The sequence below is a fragment of the Erpetoichthys calabaricus genome, chromosome 8, assembly GCF_900747795.2.
Source record: "Erpetoichthys calabaricus chromosome 8, fErpCal1.3, whole genome shotgun sequence".
NCBI classification, from domain to species: Eukaryota; Metazoa; Chordata; class Cladistia; order Polypteriformes; family Polypteridae; genus Erpetoichthys; species Erpetoichthys calabaricus.
Genome location: NC_041401.2, coordinates 81,991,582 through 81,997,581, shown reverse-complemented (window position 1 = coordinate 81,997,581; position 6,000 = coordinate 81,991,582).

The following is a 6,000-nucleotide window of genomic DNA, read 5'->3' as shown; positions in this document are numbered from 1 at the left end:
ACCTGGCAGCTGGAATTTTCTATCACTCTTCCTTTGCAGTTTACTCAAAATCTTGATTATTTGCAGGACTCCTTTCCCCAGTGGCAAATTTCAGCTCTTTCAACAGATTTTCAATGGGATTGAGATCAGGAGTCATTGCTGGCCAGTTTAAAATTGTCCCTTTTTTCCTTTTTAACCATTCTTGTGTGCTATTCGATGTGTGCTTTGGGTCTTTATCTTACCGCAGTACTCATAATCTTCAACTCAAACCTAGTTTTATTACACAGTGTAGCACATTTCTCTCTAAAATACCTTGGTAATTCTCTGATTTCATGATTCCTGTGATACTGTCAAGGCCTCCAGTACCAGAGGTACCACGGTAGGCCCACAACGTAATGGATCCTCCACCACGCTTAACTGTAGGTAGGGTGTTTATTTCTTTATAAGATGGCTTCATTTCTCCATATGTAAACAAATTGCTGGTGTGTATGGTGGTAGTTTGGTTTCCTCTGTCCATAGAACATTTTCCCAAGAGGATTGTGGTTTGCCCAGGTACTCTCTGGCAAAGAGCAGTCGTTCCTTTTGATGTCTTTTCTTCAGCAGTGGGGTCCTCCTTAGCCTTCATCCATAAAGCCCTTCTTGGTGTATGGGGCGTGTCGAAATTCTAACTCAGGCTTTAGGCCTTTGGATGTTTTACGTGATGTTTTTTCCACCGTTTGCACAAACCTTTGAAGACTTCTCTCATCAATTTTGTTCTTTCTTCCATGACCAGGGAGGTTTTTGACAGTTCAATGCATAGCAAACTTCTTATAAACGTTGTGCACTGTTGAAACAGGAATACCAAGGTCTTTGGAGATGGCCTTATACCCTTTAGTAGCTTTGTTTTTGATGATTATCCCGGAGAATATCAGAATAGCATTTCTGATATTCTCCGGGAGCTCCCTTGTCTTTACTATTGTGAAAAAGGAACATGAGGCTTTTTAAAGCACTAAAGTCATCATTCATTGGCTAATTCAAGTCATGTGGGCACTGACAATTTATTGCAGGTTTGTCTAATTTCCAATTTATTCCAGATGAGTCAAATGTAATATTTTTTTTCACATTGATTTAAAGGGTGCCAATACCAGTGTCATTGCAAACTTTCATTTTTTTCCTCCAATTGTTTATTATAATTGTTGTTTAATCATTTGCTGTTCTGTACCAAACATGAGTGTCTATAGACCATAGCTGTTTGACTAGATTAATTTTTTTTCCTAGGAAACAGTCTACATGTTGTACTTAAATTAAATTATTGGGTGCCAATAATGGTGACCAGGGACCTCATGAATAATGTTGTGCATAGAAGTCACACTAAAACATATTGTACAGATCGGGATTAAATCACTTAGATTAAATCTGTACATAGACAATGTCTTTGCATCCTACGACCAATTGCACTCCAAATTTAACTTTCCAGCAACACATTTCTTTCACTACCTTCAAATTAAAAACTTTGTTAAACAAAACCTGCCCAATTTTCCTCACCTCCCACCTACCTCTATGCAGGAAAAAATATTGATCAATCTTGAGGACTCGGACAGCATCTCCATAATATATAAAACCATTTTACAGTCCCTCCCTTTCAAAGATTCTAGAGTACAGTGGGAACAAGATTTCACTCAATATCTCAGAAAAGTAGTGGAAGGCAGCCATGCACAGAACTCACTCTAGTCCCATATGTGCAAAGCATACAATTATTCAACTTAAAATTATACATTGAGCACATCTGTCTCATTTAAAATTGTCCAAAATGTTTCCAGAGCAAGATCCAACCTGCAAACGTTGCAATCAAGTTCCAACCTCACTGGGTCACATGTTTTGGGTGTGTACCAAATTAAAATCATTCTGGACCAAAACCTTTAAATGCCTTTCAGACAGCCTTGGTGTCACAATACCTCCTAATCCATTAAACAGCTACTGTATGTTTGGTGTACTTCCAATTGGGCTTAAAGTGGAGAAGGACAAACAAACTGTAATTGCCTTTACTACACTATTGGCACGTAGACTTATCTTGCTCAACTGGAAGAATCCTAGCTCTCCTATTTTAAGTCAGTGGGTAACTGATGTTTTATATTATTTGAAATTGGAAAAAATCAAATTCTCACTTAGAGGATCTGTACAAAACATTTTCCAAACCTGGCAGGATCTAATCAATAACATTTTAGAATAAGCATTTCAATTGAGGAAGCAGATTCTCTCCTCTCTTTTTTTTACTCTATTTATTTTTATTCATTTATTAAATTTATCTATCTGCTTATTTTTACTAGCTTAAAGTTTTACTCTGCTGGCCTAGCTCTATTTCTCATGAGTGGGGGTTGATTTTTTTCGAACCAAGTCTTGTAAAACTTATTTGTATGGAACATTATTTGATTTTAATAACATCAATAAAATCCAAAAAAAAAAAACCATGGCGAATGGTCAAAAATAGAAATGTTCCTATGCACAAAATAATTCAGGTGAATAAAACTATGTGTAAGCAAAGTTCCATGCATTTCCCCTTTATAAACCCCAATCAACATGAATTTTAATGCACATGCACATGGCTACAGCCCCATCCCGACTATTCCCAGAATTATGCCTATTTGAATATGCAAATCAATATAAATAGTCCCTTCCATTCAATGTCAATTCAATTAAAAAGACAATGGCAAAAGCACGTTCAAAAAAAGATGAACTTCAGCGAATGCAAAATGGAGATCCTGCTCAGTGAAGTGGAAGCAAGGAAAAATGTACTATTTAGTGGCTTAAGCAGTGGATTAACCAACAAAAGGAAACTGATAGAGTGGTATAGTGTGGCAGAGGCACTCAAAAGTTCATGTTCAAAAAGTCACACAGTGCCCGAAATAAAAAAGAATTGGTCAGGTATCAAAGTTACAGTGAAAAGGCGAGTCACAGCCCACCATCTGAAAAAAAAGTATTTCGTAATTAAAGTTGAAATGTGGGGGCGGCATGGTGGCGCAGTGGGTAGCGCTGCTGCCTTGCAGTTGGGAGACCTGGGGACCTGGGTTCGCTTCCCGGGTCCTCCCTGCGTGGAGTTTGCATGTTCTCCCTGTGTCTGCGTGGGTTTCCTCCGGACGCACCGGTTTCCTCCCACAGTCCAAAGACATGCAGGTTAGGTGGATTGGCAATTCTAAATTGGCCCTAGTGTGTGCTGGGTGTGTGTGTGTGTCCTGCGGTGGGTTGGCACCCTGCCCGGGATTGGTTCCTGTCTTGTGCCCTGTGTTGGCTGGGATTGGCTCAAGCAGGCCCCCATGACCCTTTGTTCGGATTCAGCGGGTTGGATAATGGATGGATGGATGGAAGTTGAAATGTCGACTTCAATCTTGAAATGTCCACTTTAATCTTGTAGTTTATTTTGTCATTAAAGTAGAACATTATAAACTTCATCTTAAAATCGATGTTTCTCAAACCCGATTGTAACTAAAGTAACATGCCAAATACTTTGTATTCTAAGCGTTCTCCAACACAGTCATAAATTGCTATGTGCTTCTTAAACAGGGTTTCTCTTACTGACACACAGAATACATTACATTCATGATATTTCAGCTCGCTAAACATTTTATAATACTAAGATGTACACTTGATATAATTTTTAACATGAAGTGCATTAAAGCATGTATTAAACATGTGGCGAAACGGTGTTACAGTGGTAACAATGAGCTGGCACCATGTCCAGGGATTGTTCCTGCCTCGCACATGATGCTTGCTGGGACAGGCATGACCCTAGATGGAATAATTTATTGCAGCAGTACTTTGTCTGTCAAAGTCTCCCAATTCCTGTCCTTCTGTTTTCTTTCTCCACGTAACCAATCACCACACAATAAGCGTCTGTAATAAATGTAAAACCAGCTGTAAGCTTAGAATTCAGATTCTTCAAAACTTTTAAGGAATGTTGAAAAATCTTCGTCATACATGTTTAATTATTCCATCCATTCAGGATTGCACCAGTCCCAGCAAGCATTGAGCATGAGGCAGGAATAATCCCTGGACGGTATACCAGCTCATCGCTACCACTGCTGCACCGTGCCCCCACATGTTTAATTATCAACAATACACATTATTTAAATGAAGTTAACAATTTACCTGTAAAATGTAATATACAAACGTTAATGCATTTAGTCATAAAAATGATATCAAGTATACATCCTAGTATTCTAACATCACACAGCTCCAAGATGATAGCTCATGGACATCTAAATTGACTTAGAAGCCAGTCATCATCATCTGTAAATATATGCTTTCTTCTAATACTTCATTTGAGTAAATTTGTAAACAATATGCAATTAATTTTGGTGTATTTGATAAAGCCCACATCATAGATGTGAATCTAAAGAAGAAAAGGAAATGACATAGAAACAGTAGTACGGCTTTGATGCTGGGTGCCGTCCGTTTGCAAAACTGAGCAGAAACATGCATATTCATGGTGTACGTGACTTTATGCCAAGTTAGTTTTTATACATCTCGAAGCGATCATGGAAACGGGTATACATAACATTTTTATGCCTACCGAGACATGTAGTTGAAGCAAACTTTGACAGCCTTCAAGAAAAATCTGGATGAGATATTAGGACAGCTTAGCTATTAGCTAAACCAATGGGCTTGATGGACTGAATGGTCACCTCTCGTTTGTCAAATTTCATATGTTCTTATGTTCTAAATTCCCCCATTGGAGATTTTATAACATTTACAGGGCTTTTTTATTCACTAAATAGATTTTTAAACATTTTTTTTAATCTTCATTTTTAAGTAGTGATCAAAATATACTAAAAGTTACATGTGTATCATTCTTAATTGTATCAAATGTCAATAATTTAAATGCTGATTGTTAAAAAAAGACCTACTTCCTCCCATCTGAAAAATGATCCTGACTCCATCAGCTGCTTTCTGTCAGACTCACAAAAGTCAGTTTTGGATGCACAATAATCAATTTCTAACAACACCTTTGAGAGTAACGCCTGACGGGACTGCACTGCTTCATGAACACTCTGGTGTGGAAACTGACCATATACTACACAGTCAGCACGCCGTCTTATCTGGCTCAACTAGACAAATCCTAACCCAAGTACCACAGGACAATGTCCTGCTCCACTGACAGATTGAGGAGATCGTTCCTCCCCCAAACTATGCGACTCTTTAATTCCACCCGGGGGGGTAAACATTAACATTTAACATTATACATAGTTATTGTCTGTTTTTCACCTGCATTATTATCATTCTTTAATTTAATATTATTTATTGTATCAGTATGCTGCTGCTGAAGAATGTGAATTTCCCATTGGGATTAATAAAGTATCTATCTATCTATCTATCTATCTATCTATCTATCTATCTATCTATCTATCTATCTATCTATCTATCTATCTATCTATCAATGGGAAAAGGTTGCCCTGTCTTGCTGAAAATTAGAAACAATCAAATTCACTTTATGAGAAACTATTCAAGACTTGAAAATGGTAGAAATTCATTAATGTAGCTCTGCTAACCCTCAGGATGCCTCAGTGTTCAGGGGCCTCATGCATAATGCCATGCATAGAATTCGAACTATAACATGACGTAAGCACAAAAGCCAAAATGTGCTTACGCACAGAAAAATCCAGATGCAGGAATCTGTGCATTCGCCAACTTCTGCGTTCTTCTGCTATATAAATCCCGCTCAGCGTGGAAATAAATGCACATGCTTGCTGTCCCGCCCCAACTCCTCCCAGAATTACGCATCTTTGAATATGCAAATCAATATAAATAGCCCTTAAGCCCAGCGTTCTGTGAAAAGGCAATGGCAAAAGTACGAGGAAAAATAGAAGAATTTCAGCAAATACCAAATGGAGGCAAAGAAAAACATACTATTTGTTGGTTTAAACAGTTATATAAGCAACAAAAGGAAGTTGATCGAGTGACATAGCGTGTTGGAGAAACTCGAAAGCTCAAGTTCACAAAGTCGCACAGTGCCCGAAATAAAAAAGTTGTCACATATCAAAGTCGGCG